At 45.1% G+C, this 20,764-nt stretch overlaps 1 protein-coding gene across 4 annotated transcripts in view; it reads right to left on the bottom strand.

Moving 5' to 3' along the window:
• The window catches only part of IL1RAPL2 (interleukin 1 receptor accessory protein like 2), a 583,205-nt gene that overhangs the window by 500,241 nt on the left and 62,200 nt on the right, over window positions 1–20,764 (bottom strand). The window contains exon 1 of one of the 4 annotated variants that reach the window (XM_069942942.1): window positions 4,990–5,094. The exons of 2 other annotated variants lie outside the window; for them this stretch is intronic. The gene's annotated coding sequence lies outside the window, so the exon portion shown is untranslated. Of the gene's footprint in view, window positions 1–1,380; window positions 1,431–4,989; window positions 5,095–20,764 lie in introns of those variants that run through there. One more of the 4 variants, XM_069942943.1, reaches the window with a different exon arrangement.

The following is a 20,764-nucleotide window of genomic DNA, read 5'->3' as shown; positions in this document are numbered from 1 at the left end:
TGACGCTACAGAGTATCCCAGCACCAAAGCATCTATAGCTTCATGGCTTTAAAGGAAAAATCCTAGAATAACGGATCATTGAGCTGCACTGTTTAATTTCTGTTAACAGATGTTTTCAGATGGGTATGGAAATGTAAGAAAAGAAGAGAGGTGTTCTCTCATACAATGGGAACTAATCTTTATGTATTCAGAATATTCATGTTTTGACTTCAGGCAGTCATCCAATAATGAAATGAGAGCACCTGGCACCGATCACAAAGCCATTTACGGGACCCAAATTTATAACATTGATTCACCAGAGTATTTGATATTTATGCCAGCCAAGGAACATCTGCTGCAGACACAAAACTTCACCCTCTATTCAGAATATGTGACCCTCTTTAATGCACATTTAAATGTAGAAAAGATCAGACCTTAGGCCCTATGTGTTCTGCATGCAAGATGTCTCCGGTAGTTTTGTTATTCCACAACACGAAGAAGAAGTGATCACAATGACTTGCCATATAATGCATTATCTAAAGCGGCTTATAGAAAGTAGTCAGTTATTCCGTCAAGTTAAGTTTCCTCACAGTCTAAAGACACAGAGTTGCTGGTATTCTTATAAGAGAATTCCCATTCACTCCAAAAAGACAAAAGGTTTCAGCAAATACATTCAAGCCCAGGAAAGTCAGTCATTAACTATGGGATATTTAATAGAAGAGACCAGCAAAATTTTAGAGCAGTAACAGGGTCCCGTTGGTTAACCAGAAAAGGGTATAGAGGCAACACTTTACCACTACCGTCTATTTCTTATTGGATGACAAATAAAGAACCTATTTAGCGGCACAACTAAAGTCCTATGCACTCCAGGGCAATTTTTCTGTTGCAAAACTACAACTCCAAGTATGCAATACGCAGCAGCAGAAGAGCCACAAGTTGTGCATACGTGCTTCATACCAGTCATACCAGTTACCAATCCAGGCTATTTTTATCTGTTTTAGTTGGGCACACTTGTTAATACTAAGGACCATCTGCTATTTGTATTAAAGGGGGGTATATGAGCCTGTATCATGTGCCTACAATCTGTGAACTAGTCTATGTCCTCCAGAAGATCCATGCTGTCCACAAAAGGTAAATCAAGGCTTCCCTCATACTTCAGCAGTAGCAGTTGATTGAGCTGCTGTTCCTTTTACTTCTTCCCCAAAACACTTTACAAAACCAGTCCATCAGCAACCCCTTCTCTCCATATACCATCAGTACCATACCATCAACCACCAGCAGAGTGCCAGCCCATTTAGTATATTTTACTTATATAAGCTCTGCATCATGGTATAACAATACAGAGTAGGTTTTCTGCTGTGATTAGTCAGACTACTAATATAATACACTGAAAATAGTCACCCTAGAACCAATCTTGTAACTTGTCTACAGTTTGAATAAGAAACTGCCAGACAGCCAGTAGAAAACAGTTAGTGAGAGTCATGTGACCACCTGCAGCCTAGCTGCCCTGCTAGATCCTGATGCTGACAGATCCAGGAAGCTAAGCAGAGACAGGCCCGGCCACTCCAAGAATGGGAGACCGCAGTGGTGGGAGGAGACCGCAGTGGCGAAGGAGAAACCACGGTTGTTGGGGGAAACATCCCACTTCGATGACGGGTGCTGCAGGAAATGTTTTTTGTTTTTGTTTCTAATTGTATTGTAATTATACCGGAAATGTTTTTTTCCCACTAGTAGTATTGAATTTTAGTATAAATGTATATATATCTTCACACACAAAGATATATATCTGTGTGTGTAGTCACACTGATATGTATTTACACATATATGGGGCATGAGAATCTATATAACAATGAGTTGGTGGACACCAGGTACTGATTTTTCTTTATATAGAAGATAAAATCAACCAGTCACAATAGAAGGCTACAATAGGAAGCAGTACAAAAACACCAATAAGTGAAAGGATGCACAGAGCAAATTACAGATGTATATGTATATGGCAAATTGCTGGAATGAATAATGAAAGTTTATGTAGAACAAACAACACCCATAGGAATCAATGCAGCGCAGGTTACTGAAAAGTCCTTGAAAACCCCTTTAAATTTTTTTGTAGGTGTACATGTTCTTCTCTGGTTTAGGCTGGGTTTACCATACGTATTTGCGATCCGTTTTTTTTTTTCATCCTTTTTTTTGCAAAAAACGGATGAAAAACTGGTAAAAAAAAAAAGCATGCATGTGTGTGTATCTGTTTTAATCCGCTTTTCCATTGACTTCCTTTATTTAAAAAAAAAAAAAAAAAAAACGAATCCGTTTTGATCTGTTTTTTTTTTTTTTTAGAATGGAAGTCAATGGAAAAATAGATGCACACAAATGCATACGTTTAAAAAAAAAAAAAAACTGATTGCAAAAAAGTAGTGTGATCCAGCTTTTGGGGGACACAGCTTCGGCCCTCTCTTCTGCAGAGCATATGGTAAACTCAGCCACCACCCAGTGTTTTGCCTGCGTCTCATTGTTATGAGACACAAGACTCTTGAGCTGTTTTTCCAGGGTAAGGCCCCGTTCACACAGAGCAAGAGTGGCGGAATTCCGTGGCAGAATTGTCTGCCGCTGAATGCCGCCAGCCTCCGTGTCATAAAGATTTTCTATGGAAGGCTCGCACACTGCCTCTCTCAGTGCTGAAGAATAAACATGTTCATTCTTCAGTGCAGAGAGACGCTGAGCGATGCGGCGTGCGAGCCTCCAATAGAGTGTCATTATGATAGGGAGGCTGGCGAAATTCAGTGGCGGACAATTCTGCCGCAGAATTCCGCCACGTTTGCTCTGTGTGAATGGGGCCTAAGAGATCATCTTTAGTAAATGAAGTGTTTTATAAACATGTTTAGAATGAAATTAGCTATCAAATGGAGTTAAAGGGAACCAATCACCTAAAAATCGCCTATTAACCTATGGAAATGTGCTGCTGCATTACACAGCAAACTTCCCACATATGTTTTTCTACCCTCCGTCCATAAAACTTATAAGCCGCCAGCTCTATACTTTATAAAACTTCCACGCTGTTTTCAAATCAGCTTAGAGTAGTCATCTGGGCGTAAGCCGGTATCTGGTAGTCACGGTTCCTTGGCTGTAATCACGCCCCTCTGGGTAAAATTCAAAATGAATAATCACAATGTCACGCAGGTGTGCCCCGTTTCTTGCATCAGTGTGCCTACGTTCTCACCATGCCACACAGGAGCAGTACAACAGGTCCAATCCGTGCTGTACTGAGCATGTGCGGCATAGTGAGAACATATGCACACTGATGCGAGGAACTGGGCACACCTGCGTAACTACACAGCAATTATGTATTTTGAATTTCCCCCAGAGGGGCGTGATTACAGCCAAGGAACGGCCAAGGGACGCAGAGGAACGCCCAAGGGACTGTGACTACCAGATAGCAGCTCTTGCCAAGATGAATATATGGAGCCAATTTTATTAAGTGAGTTTTCGGCTTATAAGTTTTATGTGGGAAGTATGCTTAGTGATACAACAGCACATTTCCATAGGTTAATAGGCGATTTTTAGGTGATTGGGTGTGCAACAATAAATGGTCACTGTTGTTTCAATCAACTTAAAGGGAACCAAAGTGGTTAGGCCTAGACTAAGGACTACACTACTCAGCCGGATGCCCTCTGTCTGCTTAGCCGCAGTTATGAGTGGCGGCCGTAGAGCTGGGCTAATAGAGCGGTCATTAAGGGTTACTAACTTCTGCACTGGGCTCCTTCGCTAACCATTTATGACGACACTCAGAGGGCCCGTGCCCCGGATGTTTTAGGACACTAGCAATGCCCCTGGCGTAGACTAAGGGCTACACTACCCAGCCGGATGCCCACCTGATACGAGATCGGCACTCCTTGAGGCTTCGTTCCCACAGAGGAAAACTAGCGGAATTCCGCAGCGGAATTGTCCGCCGCGGAATGCAGTTAGCCTCCCTCTCATAATGGGGAGTCTATGGGAGGCGCGCGCTCCTGATTTGTCCGCGCTGAAGAATGAACTTGCTAGTAGATTATTCTATTAGAGGCAAGTGAGAAAAAAACATATACACAATTCGAATATAAAAAGGCCGAAATACCCCAGTAATAGACGCTATTCCCTGCCAAGGACTGGCTGGAATTTCACACGGTCTTTAGCCCTCCCTCTGTAGGCGCAGCCTGAGGACACAAGAGGGGATAGAAATAAATAAAGTGTATATAGAACCAGCAGCGTAGCAAGGATTCATGGGGTCTCATAGCAGAAAACTGTAAGTCCCCCCCCTCCCCTACGCACAAGACATATATATATATATACACACATACGTACAGTATATTATATATATATATATGTATATATTCTGTGATGTGGTCAAAAAATAAAATATCCTGTAGCAAGAGGCAGAATCCTGCCTGCAGCCACAAAATTGACAGGCAGAGCAGAGAGCCAATGGCTGCTTACTCTGTCAGTCCACTATGGCTGCTTGCTCTGTCAGTCCACTATACTTAACTATAAGGGTCCATTAAGTGCCCTTATGGATGTGTACTCCAGTTCATAAAGGCCCTATCCCACGGAACGATTGTTGGCCGTACTCGACCGATATCGGCCGTTATGGCCAATAATCGTCCCATGGAATAGAGGGCAACGATCAGCCGACATTGTTCATGTCGGCTGATCATTGTGTTGTTTGTCTTTCAAACATGTTGAAAGACAAACGATCAAGATAGCAGCGATCTGCTGCCGTCGCTCCATGGAATAGGAATATCCTCTATGGGCTACCCAGATGATCTAGCGATTACCCGGGCAGCGCCCCACCGCAGCTCCCCGTGGCCCCCTCTGCACTTACCCACTTGGCTCATAAGTTTTATGTGGGAAGTATGCTGGGTGATACAACAGCACATTTCCATAGGTTTAATAGACGATTTTTAGGTGATTGGATGTGCATCATTAAATGGTCACTGTTGTTAGGCCTAGACTAAGGGCTACACTACCCAGCCGGATGCCCACCTGATACGAGATCGGCACTCCTTTACTGAGCATAACTTACTGCTCAGGGATTGTGTGGCCAGGGCTGCATGGACCATCACTGGATCGTTTGTGCAGCCCCTTACTCCCATCATGTTCATTCTTCAGCGCGGACAGAGCAGAGGCGCGCGCCTCCCATAGACTCCCATTATGAAAGGGAGGCTAACGGCATTCCGCTAGTTTTCCTCAGTGGGAACGAAGCCTTCCTGAGCATAACTTACTACTCAGGGATTGTGTGGCCAGGGCTGCATGGACCGTCACTGGATCGTTTGTGCAGCCCCTTACTCCCATCATTGATCAGTCGCACATCCCTTACGGCACAGGACGATGTGCGGCCTATGAAGAGAAATTACAAACATGTCAAAAACCAGCAATTACAGCTTAACAATAACATCTCAAGCTGTTCACAAGTTGACTTATTGTTTGCTGAGGCATGGCATCCCACTCACCCCAGCCTTCAGGTCATTGAGTTTCTGGGGTACAGAGTTAGGAGCCTCTATTTAGACTGAAAGTTTCCAGTTCCTTACTGTGTCTATGTGTGCACTCAGACAGCACAGTAGTAGAGCAGTGAGAGGCAGTGAGCACCTGCAGACGGCCAGGAGAAAACAGTTAGTGAGAGTCATGTGACTACCTGCAGCCTAGCTGCCCTGCTAGATCCTGATGCTGACTGATCCAGGAAGCTAAGCAGAGACAGGCCTGGCCACTCCAAGAATGGGAGACCGCAGTGGTGGGAGGAGACCGCAGAGGCAAAGGAGACACCACAGCTGTTGGGGGAAACATCCCACTTCGATGACGGGTGCTGCAGGAAATGTTTTTGGTTTTTGTTCCTTCTAATTGTATTGTAATTGTACAGTATTGTTTTTTTCCCGCTAGTGGTATTGAATTTTATATATATATATATATATATATATATATATATATATATATATATATATATATATATATATATATATATATATATATATACACACACACACACACACACACACACACATATACATACATACATACATACATGTATGTATATATAAATAAAAAGGATGCACAGAGTAAATTACAGATATAAATGTATATGGCAAATTGCTGGAATAAAATAGTATTAGAAAGACTAGATTATTCTATTAGAGACAAGTGAGAAAAAAAAACCATACACACAATTTGAATATAAAGGCACAAATACCCCAGTAATAGACCCCATTCCCCACCAAGGACTGGCTGGAATTTCACACTGTATCATAGCAGAAAACTGTAAGGGCCCCCCACCCCCCTTCCCCTACGCACAAGACAAAGCACTGCATGCATATATATATATATATATATATATATATATATATATATATATATATATATGAGAGTTTTGATATAAGAGCTCACAGTTTTTCAAAATTATGACTTGGTTTAAGAGCATTGCTTTGGTTTAAAAGCTCCCTGTACTGTGTGAGCACGCATGGAGGAGGGGCATGGTCTGCGTAGCGGGGTCTACAGCCCTGTACTCAGACCCAGAAGAAGGTCTTCCTCACCTTCCAAATCATACCAGATCCACTTCAGGCTGGGGCTTACATCAGGGGACAGGACTGTGGAGGTAATCTCTCCATAGCTGTAACCCCTATCTCCCCGGACAGAGAGCGCTGCATGTATGTGCCCTCATCTGCCCTGCTCATTCCTTCATGCTCCCTGCAGTGTCTGTCAGCCCTTGTGTTTCCCATCCTCTCCATTACTGTACAGTAACTTATAAAATCACATATTCTGCTGTTTCTGAATGTTTGTTTCATTAATTTTACATGTTATTCAGAATAATAAATCATTATTTTTGGAATGTGGAACCAATTGTCTGCATTTCTGTGATTTCTTATGGGAAAATTTGCTTTGGTTTAAGAGTGGATTTGGATTACAAGCACGGTCCCGGAATGAATTATGCTTGTAATCCAAGGCACCACTGTATATATATATTCCGTGATGTGGCCAAAAAATAAAATCTCCTGCCTGCAGCCACAAAATTGACAGGCAGAGCAGAGAGCCAATGGCTGCTTGCTCTGACAGTCCACTATACTTAACTATAAGGGTCCATTAGAAGCCCTTATGGATAAATACATAGGTGCCGGAGCAGACTACCTTCTGCTTAACCCCTCATGCCATCCAGTGTGTAAAGGCCCTATTCCACGGAACGATTATTGGCCGTATTCGACTGATATAGGCCGATAATCTTCCCGTGGAATAGAGGGCAACAATCAGCCGACATGTCGGCTGATCGTTGCGTTGTTTGTCTTTCAAACATGTTGAAAGACAAACGACCAAGATAGCAGCGATCTGCTGCCATCGTTCCATGGAATAGAAGTGGCAGCAGCAGACTGCCGCTATCCTCTATGGGCTGCCCCGCAGCCCCCTCTGCACTTACCCACTCACTGCTGCCGCGTGGAAAACGGATAAGTTTTTTTTTTTATAATTGAAGTCAATAGAAAGACGGATCAAAAAGGATGCATCCAAATGCATCCTTTTTTTCATCCGTTTTTTTCCAAAAAAAAACAACAACAAAAAAAAAACGATTTAAGAAACGGATTGCAAATATGTAGTGTGAACTCAGGGGGACACAGCTCAGGCCCTCTCTTCTGCAGAGCATAAGGTAAACTCAGCCCCCACCCTGTGTTTTGCCTGCATCTTATTGTTACAAGCAGGGCCGCCATCAGGAATTTCGGGGCCCCATACAACCAAAGTGTCTGGGCCCCCCACATTAATAAAAAAAAAAATAGTGTGTTCGCCCCACGCCTTGCTGGGAGGTATAATTTGGTTCCGATCAATTCTAGAGAACTGGCTCATATACCCCATTTTCCCCAGTGGCTTAAAATGTAACCTCTGTTATACAGTTATAAAATTGTAGAAACTAAATGTGAACAAGGTGCAATTTAAATGTCACCATACAGACACTTACTTGTATAGCTGCCTCTTGTGCTCTGTATGCAGTGCATTATATCCACCCCTGCAACGTACAATTTATAGCGTGTCTACAAGCCCAGCGGGGCTCATTATGATGGAGACTAAAACTTACACAAGAGTGGGGTATGGGTTCCCCTGTATTCAGAATGCTGTTGAGTACTAGGCAATGCCCCGTTTGGGGTTATTGAATTTCGAGGGTCTGGGGGGCTGTTTGATTTGTATATGTTCACCAATATCCCCCCCCCCCCCCCCCCGGTATGCTCACTAACATAGAATATGTTGATAAGGCTAATATAATGAGGCTGTTCCATGTTAGTGAGCATATACAAATCACACACCCCCCAGGCAGACTAGTTTAGCTCACCCAAGACAGTGATAGCGAATACATGGCGGTGAGAACGCTTTCTAGGAGATCCTGTTCGTGCAGCAGAGGTGTCTTTATCCTGCTCTGCATAGACCCTCGAAATTCAATAATCCCAGACGGGGCATTGCCTAGTACTCAACAGCATTCTGAATACAGGGGAACCCCTACCCCACTCTTGTGTAAGTTTTAGTCTCCATCATAATGAGCCCCGCTGGGCTTGTAGACACGCTATAAATTGTACGTTGCAAGGGTGAATATAATGCACTGCATACAGAGCACAAGAGACAGCTATACAAGTAAGTGTCTATTTGAATTGCACCTTGTTCACATTTAGGTTCTACAATTTTATAACTGTATAACAGAGGTTACATTTTAAGCCACAGGAGAAAATGTGATATATGAGCCAGTTCTCTAGAATTGATCTCACACACAGACACCAGCACACATGTATACAGACACCAGCACACATGTATACACACACATACAGACACCAGCACACATGTATACAGACACCAGCACACCAGGGCACAATAAAGTTTGAACTTCTGCAACCTGGAGAAATCACCTGATATCACCTGCAGTCCTATGTAACACCACATAACACAGTGGTATCTCTGAGTACAGATAATGTAGATTTCACCTGCAGTCCTATGTAACAGCACAGATAACACAGGGATATCTCTGAGTATAGATCATGTAGTAGATGTCACCTGCAGTCCTATGTAACAGCACAGATAACACAGTGATATCCCTCTGAGTACAGATAATGTAGTAGTCACCTGCAGTCCTATGTAACAGCACAGATAACACAGTGATATCCCTCTGAGTACAGATAATGTAGTAGTCACCTGCAGTCCTATGTAACAGCACAGATAACACAGTGATAACTCTGAGTACAGATAATGTAGTAGCTGTCACCTCGGGGCGCCCCTACTAAATGATGTTCTACAAAATAAGAAAACAGTCATACAGTGACTCACAGGTGACGTCTTCTTTGATCTGAGGCGTCACTTTCCCTTTTCCTCTCCATCCGGCCCAGATCTCCAGGATGATTCCTTCCAGATACGTTTCATCTTTTCAGAACCTGCGAGACAAACAATTTAGGCTCCGCACATTTCTAGCAAGTTCCTTCCCTTTCTCCCTCCTGTAGGCTCCCATAGTAACTGTGCTGTTTGGTGTTATGTGCAGTAAAGCAAGTAGGAATGTGGGATGCCCCCTGTATGTAGGATTCCCTGCAGTGCCCCCTGTATGTAGGATCCCCTGCTGTGCCCCCTGTATGTAGGGTCCCCTGCTGTGCCCCCTGTATGTAGGATTCCCTGCTGTGCCCCCATGAGCTAATAATGCCCCTAGAGGTGGCCCCCATGAACTAATAATTCCCCCAGAGGTACCCCCATGAGCTAATAATGCCCCTAGAGGTGGCCCCCATGAACTAATAATGCCCCCAGAGGTGCCCCCATATACTAATAATGCCCCCAGAGGTGCCCCCATGAGCTAATAATGCCCCCAGAGGTGCCCCTATATACTAATAATGCCCCCAGAGGTGCCCCCATATACTAATAATGCCCCAGAGGTGCCCCCATATACTACTAATGCCCCCAGATGTGCCCTCATGAACTAATAATGCCCCCGAGGTGCCCCCATATACTAATAATGCCCCCAGAGGTGCCCCCATATACTAATAATGCCCCCAGAGGTGCCCCCATGAACTAATAATGCCCCCAGAGGTGCCCCCATGAACTAATAATGCCCCCAGAGGTGCCCCCATGAACTAATAATGCCCCCAGAGGTGCCCCCATGAACTAATAATGCCCCCAGAGGTGCCCCCATGAACTAATAATTCCCCCAGAGGTGCCCCTATGAACTAATAATGCCCCCAGAGGTGCCCCCATGAACTAATAATGCCCCCAGAGGTGCCCCCATATACTAATAATGCCCCTAGAGGTGCCCCCATATACTAATAATGCCCCCAGAGGTGCCCTCATACACTAAATGCCCCCAGAGGTGCCCCCATATACTAATAATGCCCCCAGAGGTGTCCCTAAAAAAACAAACATCCTACTCACCTAATCCGCGCTGTGGCTGAAGGCAGCAGCTCTTCCTCCTCTTCGGGCTCCTCTGCGAGCCGCAGGGACGGGACTTCCGGCAGGCGTGATGACGTCACATGATCACGCCTGCCGGAGAGGTAACGTCCCGGCCTCCCATAGGCTGCTGGTATGAAGTGCCGGCAGCCTATGGGAGAGAATACAGGAGGAGGACGCTGACAGGTCCTTCTCCTGTATTCTGATCGCTTTAATGTTCCGCCTGCTCAATGTGCGGGCGGAACATCAAGCGATCAGTGCATCCCGAGGAGCTGCGCGGCCGCAGCTTCTCTGGATGTTCAAAAACAAGTGGCACGGCGGGCCCCCCTAGCGTAGCGGTCGGGGGGGGGGGGGGGGCCGCCCCCCCCCCATGTCTCTTAGGGTCCGGGCCCCATACGGCAGTACCGGTTGTACTGCCCTATCGGCGGCCCTGGTTACAAGACACAAGACTCTTGAGTTGTTTTTCCAGGGTAAGGGAGCATCTTTAGTAAAGTGTTTTTTAAACATGTTTAGAATGAAATTAGCTATCAAATAGAGTTGAAGCCAATCAATCTCCTAAAAATCACCTATTAACCTATGGAAATGTGCTGCTGCATCACCCACCAAACTTCCCACATATATTAGTCATCTGGGCGTGAGCTGCTATCTGGTAGTCACGGTCCCTTGGGTGTTCCTCTGCGTCCACGGGGTGTTCCTTGGCTGTAATCACTGCCTGTCCGTGTATGAGAAAAGTGGATGTCTATATGGAGTGTGCAAGTGTATGTGTGGAAAGTGTGTGTATATATGTAAGGTGCACAGTGCGTGTATTGTACATGTAAAAATGTATAAATGCATGTACAGTATATGATATATGTGCAGTAAGTCTATGCATGTACAGTAATTGCATATGATGTGTATATGATCTATGTATATGGTGTGTTTTTTTTGGGGGGGATGGTGGCCGGGTGGGGTAGTGTTTGTTTGGGGGGGGGATGGTGGCCAGGTGGGGTAGTGTGTGTTTGGGAGGGGGGGGGGGGAATGGCCGCCAGGTCAGGTAGTGTGTATTTGTTGATACTTTATGTTAAGCTGCGTAATAGAGCAGCTTAACATAAAGCATAGCACAGAGAACACAGCCGGCGGCTAACTGGATAGCCAGCCATGTTCTCTGTGATGCCCCCAGCCCGCTAGTGTCACCTCGGCCCCGCGCACTGTCCGCTCCCAGCGACACCAAATTCAAATAGCCGGCACACAGCGATCGCTAGTGCCGGCTATTTTACAGGGTAGATGCCGCTGTCACAACTGACAGTGGCATCTAACCACTCCTGAGCCGCTCTATATGCAGCAGGGGTCTGCTACATATGGAGCGGCCCCCACTGTTAAAGTACTATAGATAAATGTCCAGCAGCACAGATATGGTAGTCAATCAAGTAATGTAATGCATTAATATGCAGTGGGTGCACGCCTCAGCTTACTGGACCCAGGTAGGTATCAAATCCAGAAAAAAATGTATGGAGACAGCACCTCAGAAAAAAGTGAGGAGTTTATTTACACCAATGCAACGTTTCAGCAAATTTTCAGCCTCTCTCAAGTCTCAAGCTTCAAAAAAGCCGTAAATTTGCTGAAACGTTGCATTGGTGTAAATAAACTCCTCACTTTTTGCTGTCTCCATACATTTTTCCCCCACTATTAAACACTGCAGCCCACGATCCAGCAGGCAGCAGGTTATTTAACAATTGCCCACCTGGTCCCCCATCGCAAGGTCCTTCAGCACAACCCCCTCCCCACCCCCCTCTCCCGGGACCCAGCGATGCTGCAGTCCTTCATGTCTTCCGGTACAGTGGATCCGGTCCGGTACTTGGGGGCGGGGGGTGGGTCTTGGCAGGGGGCTGCTGCAACTGCCAGTATATCTCCTTTAAGGGTACAGACACACACAGCGTATACGCAGCAGATATGCAGCAGATTTGATACTGTGTTCAGTTATTTAGCTCTAATCTGCTGCGTATCGCAGCAGTAAATACGCAGCGTATATGTCGTGTGTGTTTGTACCCTAAAGGTAGCTTCACACGTAGCGACTCGCAGCGGTAATAACGCTGCGAGTCGGGTAGGTCGTGGCAGATCACTTTCACTACATACACACAGCGGTCTGAACGACTGCTGCGTGTATGTAATTCTGCCGGCCGCTTAACCCCTTCAGCTGCCGCCCGGCTCCCGCTCTGTATACATTACCTGTCCTCGCTGCACTCCCGCTCGGCCAATAAGTGTGTTGCCCTGCCACAGCCACTGATTGGCCGGGCGGGAGAGCAGTACGCTGGGACCCCGTGCAGCGAGGAGAGGTATGTATACAGCGGAGTGGGAGTGGGAGCCGGGCGGCAGCTAAAGGGGTTAAGCGGCCGGCAGAACTACATACACGCAGCGGTTGTTCAGACCGCTGTGTGTATGTAATGAAAGTGATGTGCCAGTACCTAAGCGATTCGCAGCGTTGTTAACGCTGCGAGTCGGTACGTGTGAAGCTATCCTTACACTACAGCTCCCAGCATACCCCCTTGTGCACGAGGCGGCATGCTGGGAGTTGTAGTGCAGAAGGAGGTATGCAGGGAGCAGCCTTCCAATAGAACAACAACTCCCAGCATACCTCCTTGTGCAGTACATCTCCCAACATACTTTTTGTGCACAAAGGGGTATGCTGGGAGTTGTCGTGCAAAAGAAGGTATAATGGGAGTTGTGTTGGGAGGCTACTGCTGCAAAACTGCAACTCACAGCAAACCTCGTTGTGCACTACAACTCACAGCATACCTCCTTGTGCACTACAACTCACAGTTTACTACCTTTTTTACTACAACTCACAGCATACCTCCTTGTGCAGAATGCGGTATGCTGGGAGTTGTTGTACACAAGAAGGCATGCTGGGAGTTGTTGTACACAAGGAGGTATGCTAGGAGTTGCAGTTCTACCGCAGTAGCCTCCCAACACAACAACTCCCAGCATACCTCCTTGTGCACAACAACTCCTAGCATCATAGCCGCAGGTGGAGGGGGGGGGGGGTGCATTATATTTGCATTAAAAAATTTTTTATTTTTTTTCAAACTTTAATCGAACTGGTATCAAAAGTATCTAACTGGTATCGAGTATTGAAATAAAATAAACTGGTATCCGTATCGAACTCAAAATTCTGGTATGGTGACATCCCTAGTGTGTGTGTGTGTGGGGGGGGGGGGTAGTGTGTGTATTAGTCAGGTGGAGTAGTGTGTGTGTGTGTAGGGGGGTAGTGTGTGTGTAATGCTAGGTTTACACGGAGCGATAATTGGCCTGATCGTACGATTAACGATTTTGAAGTAACAATTTTTTTTTTATAACGATCAGCGTTTAGACGGTACGATATATCGTACGGAAAAATCGTTTTACGATCGCAGCCCGGCCCCCCGCTCAACCGCAGCCCCCTGCACCACCCCTATCACCACCCCGCTCCGATCGCCCCCCTGCTTGCCGCTACGATTGCCCCCCCCCCCCGCTTGCCTCTACGATCGCCGTCGCTCTGATTGCCACCCCCGCCGCTCCGATCTCCCCCCTGCTACCGCTCCGATCGCCCCAGCCGCCTTCGCCACGAGCATACGTTAACTGCTCCGCGTAGCAGGCCTTCGAAATCCCCGGCTCCCCTCTTTAGTGCATTGATTGGCTGAAGAGGGGAGCCAGGAATTTCAAACGGCTCTTCTTCAGCCAATCAGTGCTCCTCTTCAGCAGTGATTGGCTGAAGAGGAGCCGTTTATAATTTCCTGGCTCCCCTCTTCAGCCGATCAATGCACGGCAGCACTGATTGGCTGAAGAGGAGCCGTTTGAAATTCCAGCTGGGGTCTTGGCAGGGGGCTGCTGCAACTGCCAGTATATTTCCTTTAAAGGTAGCTTCACATGTACCAAAGTACCATTATGGTGCGTTTACACAGGCAGATTTATCTGACAGATTTTTGAAGCCAAAGACAGGAACAGACCATAAACAGGGAACGGGTCATAAAGGAAAGACTGAGCTTTCTCCTTTTTTCGAATCCATTCCTGGCTTTGGCTTTCAAAATCTGTCAGATAAATCTGCCTGTGTAAACGCACCATTAGTCAGGTGGGGTAGTGTGTTGCAGGCAGAGGGGGGAACTTTATTACTATGGTGGGTACAGCATGTGCGTTATTACTATGGGGGGGAACACAGCAAGAAAATATCCTTAGAAATGCTTTGCTTTAAGGGTACAAACACACACAGCAGATACGCAGCAGATTTGATACTGTGTTCAGTTATTTAGATCTAATCTGCTGCGTATCTGCTGCGTATCGCAGCAGTAAATACGCAGCGTATAAGCCGTGTGTTTGTACCCTTACTTGGCATTTTTTTTACAATAGACAGTTTCACAAAGTTGCAGAAACATTTATATCACCCATAGTGCTCATTCGGCGGACTTCTTTAACTGGTGGATCAACTCTGTTCCTCCTGGAGTTTGCAGGCGTGCAATCACACAGCTGAATGGATGTTTCAGGAGCAGATTAAAAACTTCAGGAGAAGCAGAGTTGATCCACCAGTTAAATATGTCCACCGAATGAGCACTATGGGTGAGATATATATATATATATATATATGTGTTACTTCCATTTTGTGAAACTGTCTATTGTGAAAAATTTCAAAGTAAAAGCATTTCTAAGAAGATTTGTTTCTGAGCGTGGGGGCTTGCTATATTGACTGAATTGGAGACAAGAGCCTCCTACTAAACACCTGCTGATCCCAGGTGCACTCAGCTAATTGTTATATTGTGAAGGGGCACAGCAAGGGGCATTACTACTATATTGGGGAACACTAGCCTAGGAGATAGGAGCTAGGGCAGACCTCCCAGAGGCTGTGTGTACAAGGGGTGCTGTGAAGGAGCTGCCTGGGTTACTCTTGCAGTGGTGTGTACCGCTAATGGTGACAGTGACCCTGACAGGAGCCCACGGCGGATGTCTGCCCCGGATGTTTTAGCACCCTAGCAACACCCCTGGCCCAGACTAAGGGCTACACTACCCAGCCGGATGCCCACCTGATACGAGATCAGCATTCCTTTACTGAGCACAATTTACTGCTCAGGGATTGTGTGGCCAGGGCTGCATGGACCATCACTGGATTGTTTGTGCAGCCCCTTACTCCCATCATTGATCAGTCGCACATCCATTACTGCACAGGACGGTGTGCGGCCTATGAAGAGGATTTCCAAACATGTCAAAAACCAGCAATTACAGCTTGACAATAAAATCTCAAGCTGTTCACAAGTTGACTTATTGTTTGCTGAGGCATGGCATCCCACTCACCCCAGCCTTCAGGTCATTGAGTTTCTGGGGTACAGAGTTACAAGTCTCTATTTAGACTGAAAGTTTTCTGGCCTTTAAGAACTAACCTACTATCCATACTGTGGTCTGGAGACAGTTCCTTACTGTGTCTATGTGTGCACTCAGACAGCACAGTAGTAGAGCAGTGAAAGGCAGTGAGCACCTGCAGGCGGCTAGTAGAAAACAGTTAGTGAGAGTCATGTGACTACCTGCAGCCTAGCTGCCCTGCTAGATCCTGATGCTGACTGATACAGGAAGCTAAGCAGAGACAGGCCCGGCCACTCCAAGAATGGGAGACCGCAGTGGTGGGAGGAGACCGCAGAGGCAAAGGAGACACCACGGCTGTTGGGGGAAACATCCCACTTCGATGACAGGTGCTGCAGGAAATGTTTTTGGTTCTTGTTTCTTCTAATTGTATTGTAATTATACTGGAAATGGGTTTTTTTTTCCCACTTGTGGTATTGAATTTTAATATAAGTGTGTGTGTGTGTAAGTGTGTGTGTGTGTGTGTGTGTGTGTGTGTATGTATGTGTGTGTGTGTGTGTGTGTGTGTGTGTGTGTGTGTGTGTGTGTGTGTGTGTGTGTGTGTGTGTGTATGTATGTATGTATGTATGTATGTATGTGCTGCAGGAAATGTTTTTGGTTCTTGTTTCTTCTAATTGTATTGTAATTATACTGGAAATGGGTTTTTTTTTCCCACTTGTGGTATTGAATTTTAATATAAGTGTGTGTGTGTGTGTGTGTCTGTGTGTGTGTATGTATGTGTGTGTGTGTGTGTGTGTGTGTGTGTGTGTGTGTGTGTGTGTGTATGTATGTATGTATGTATGTATACATAATTATATTCATCCGTAGTAGTTCACCCACAGGGATGGACTTGATGGTATATAGTGGGTGATGACTCAGCATGTAGTGTAGTATTGCCCGAAATGGTTTTTCTGAAATTTTTGGTGTGAACTATCTGTCCCGGTGTACCCTCCAGTTCTAGATCCAGGAAGACCATAGTAGTAGAATTAATGTTGGCAGTGAATCGTAAATTATATGGGTTACAATTAACATACTGTATGAATTTGTCCAATTCAGCCGTCTCTCCGCTCCATACAATGAGGAGGTCATCTATGTACCTCCCATACCATTGTATGGAGCGGAGAAAGGGGTTGGACATATAGTAAATGTACTGGTGTTCCCAAAAGGACATGGTGAGGTTGGCTAGGGCAGGTGAGTATTTGGCACCCATTGAAACTCCACTAATCTGTAAATAAAAATTATCTTGACACAGAAAAAAATTATGTGTCATAAGGAACCATGTGGTAGTTTTAATGAAAAGAATGAAATCCTGATCATAATCACTATGTGTTTTTAAGTGAAAATCCAGGGCCTCCATAGCAACAAGATGTGGTATACAGGTATAGAGTGAGACTACATCCATTCCCACCCACGTGTAGTCTGATTCCCACTGGGTGTCATGTAAGGATTGTAGTACATCTGTGGTATCTTTCAAGTACCCGGGGGCTGTTTGTACCAAGGGCTGTAGGACACTGTCCAGCCATGCACACAAGCGTTCACACAATGACTGGCGTCCCGAAACAATAGGACGCATTGGAGGAGGTACTTCTCCCTTGTGTGTTTTTGGTAAGCCGTATACCACGGGAAGAGGCATGCGACTTAAGAAAATCCCAACTGTTGTATTCTCAGAACAGTTTATAAAAGAATGGAATGAACTTTTAACTAAGTGCTCTTTGGATCTCATGAGCCTAATAATTAAATATGAAAAAGAAAAACATGAGGAAGTAAAGAAAGAAGTGGCCCAAATAAAAGAGTCTATAGCAGCATTCAATAAACTTGCCAATTATGACAAACCCCTAGCTGAAACTAACAAAAAAGTGGAGGAACTGGAAAACAGCATTTCAAAATGGAAAAAAACTAACTTTCAGAGGGATCTGTTTGATTACCGCCAGGACCAAGTTTACGAATGGGGGCGTTGGGATTCCACATTTACTACTACCCCCAGGTCCATCCTTAAAAATAAGGACAAAATGAGTGGCAAAAAAGACAAGAGAGGCAAGAAAAGCAGTGTAACCTTCAGTTCTACAGATAATGATACCACAGATGATCCCTCGGGCTCCGATTCCAGCTCGGCTATTACCTCTGCGGGTGCGACGTACTACAAGAAACCTAAAAAAAGTCAAAAAACGCAGACGCCGAAGGGGCGGAAGAAAACATAATAAATCCAGATGGCACCCCCAGCCAGAGCACTCGTAAATGCCTGAAAGATCAAAATGTAGTGTGTTAAATCTGTCTTCACATGTCCTTACTGAGACCCAGAAAGAAGTACTTGCACTGGGTCTCAGTTTTGCACCAGTTCGCAATTTTGATCTTTTCTCTACAATAAAAGACGTCAACAAATTTGTCCGAGATTTGTTCATCAGAAAACATTTTTTCAATGATGACTCTTTGGACCAAAAACTGGACATGCAGGCACCTACCAATGTGTATAGAGGCCTAGATTTTCAAGAACAACTTGCTTTGAAGACCCTAATAGAATTGCAATCGGACCCTGGAATAGAAAAATCATCAAGGACTGATAAGTGCCGGATTCCTAATCCACTATATTATCCGATACAGTCACGCACTCCACAAATGGATCAATATCAAAATTGTGTTTTCCGTGATCTAAAAACTCTGTCTGAACAGACTTTTATGGCTCAGAAAAAATCCAACCTAACGCATAAGCAACAACAAGCCTTGGAAGAATTGATGAATTTAAATCAAGTAGTTATAAAGAACTCCGACAAGGGGGGACTAGTAGTTGTAATGGATGCTTACATGTATAACTCTCAAATGGACAAATTACTGTCAGATACTACCGTGTACCATAAACTTGCTGGCAATGTCACCAGCATTTTCAGTAAGGAGTTACAACACATACTGAGTGAAGGGCAGTCATAAGGCATACTGTCAGACAGGGAGGTTGAGTATTTATGCCCAAAAAATACGGCTTACCAAAAACACACAAGGGAGAAGTACCTCCTCCAATGCGTCCTATTGTTTCGGGACGCCAGTCATTGTGTGAATGCTTGTGTGCATGGCTGGGCAGTGTCCTACAGCCCTTGGTACAAACAGCCCCCGGGTACTTGAAAGATACCACAGATGTACTACAATCCTTACATGACACCCAGTGGGAATCAGACTACACGTGGGTGGGAATGGATGTAGTCTCACTCTATACCTGTATACCACATCTTGTTGCTATGGAGGCCCTGGATTTTCACTTAAAAACACATAGTGATTATGATCAGGATTTCATTCTTTTCATTAAAACTACCACATGGTTCCTTATGACACATAACTTTTTTTACAGATTAGTGGAGTTTCAATGGGTGCCAAATACTCACCTGCCCTAGCCAACCTCACCATGTCCTTTTGGGAACACCAGTACATTTACTTTATGTCCAACCCCTTTCTCCGCTCCATACAATGGTATGGGAGGTACATAGATGACCTCCTCATTGTATGGAGCGGAGAGACGGCTGAATTGGACAAATTCATACAGTATGTTAATTGTAACCCATATAATTTACGATTCACTGCCAACATTAATTCTACTACTATGGTCTTCCTGGATCTAGAACTGGAGGGTACACCGGGACAGATAGTTCACACCAAAAATTTCAGAAAAACCATTTCGGGCAATACTACACTACATGCCGAGTCATCACCCACTATATACCATCAAGTCATCCCTGTGGGTGAACTACTACGGATGAAACGCAATTGTGACCAACAGAGCAGCTTCAGACGTGAGAAAGCAATCTGTGCCCAGAGATTTACCAATAGGGGCTATAAGAAACGGATGATAGACAGAGCTTGTAATATAGCTGACGCAAGGGAAAGACATACGTTGTTACAGGGACAAGAAAATAAGAAAAACAAACACAAAACTAGTAAACCCATGTTTATCACCAGATATAGTCCACAGTTCACCCACATCAGGAAAATTGTCCAGAAATATCTGCCAATATTACAGGAAGACTGCACTCTAAACGACATCTTAGCGGGAGGTATAGATGTAGTTTCACGTAAAGCCAAAACACTAGGGGACACACTCTCTCCCTCTGTACCGAACAGTAGAGTGAAGAAACAGATGAAACAGATGACATGGTTAGAAGTCAAAGGTTTTCATAAATGCGGTCACCATCCTTGCGAAACATGCACTTACGCATTACCTTGTAAAGAATTTAAAGACACGACTGGTAACAAAACATTCAAAATTAAGTCCTTTCTGAATTGCAAGAGCTAGAATGTAATTTACATCATTTCATGAACACATTGTCACATTTTTTATGTAGGAAGTACCACACGCAAGCTCAAAATTCGAGCCTGCGAACACCTATATGACATTGAACATCCGGGCAACAGGACACTATCAGGTGCGTCACGTCATTTTGTTGAGGCACATCTAGGCTCAACTAAGACATTTCGTATTTTTGCTATAGAGAAGATCTTTGTACAATCCTTACTTAGAGATAGAGAGGCTTTTTGGATGTTTTGCCTCAACACATATGTGCCGCATGGTATGAACTTGCGCTGAGAAATGATGGTTCACTACTAGTTCAATCACGGCTGTAGCTATACCAGTTATTTACCACTAGGATGCCTAGGACGCTGTCATACTAGTCAATCTCCGTTTGAATTACCTCGCTACCAATTTGTAACATGCATTAGGTTATTGTCTCATATATGATGATGAATTGTTATGGATCTGTATATCTAGTTGTAAATGTATTTTAAACGTTTGTGTTATTAACTTTGCACTGCCAGATGACTCCCGAGTGTGGTTCAGACTAATTAGCTAAGGTGTGTCCCGCTGCTGACGTAGAAAGCAGGGCGGCGCTCTGCGTCTCACACGCCAGAAGCCTGAGGCTATAAGTCTAGTTCTCGCAAGTGGGTCCTCAGCCATGATTAAGGCTGCGGTTAGCAGCTGAAACGCGTTGGAGGATCTGTTGGGGGGGTTGCCGCAGTGTGTGCACGGTGTTAAGTTGAAAAATAAAGTTCAAAATTCCAGCCATTTATG

The sequence above is a fragment of the Dendropsophus ebraccatus genome, chromosome 10 (assembly GCF_027789765.1).
Source record: "Dendropsophus ebraccatus isolate aDenEbr1 chromosome 10, aDenEbr1.pat, whole genome shotgun sequence".
Classification (NCBI taxonomy): Eukaryota; Metazoa; Chordata; class Amphibia; order Anura; family Hylidae; genus Dendropsophus; species Dendropsophus ebraccatus.
The sequence above is the reverse complement of the archived record's forward strand: the minus strand, read 5'-3'. Positions and strand labels throughout refer to the sequence as shown.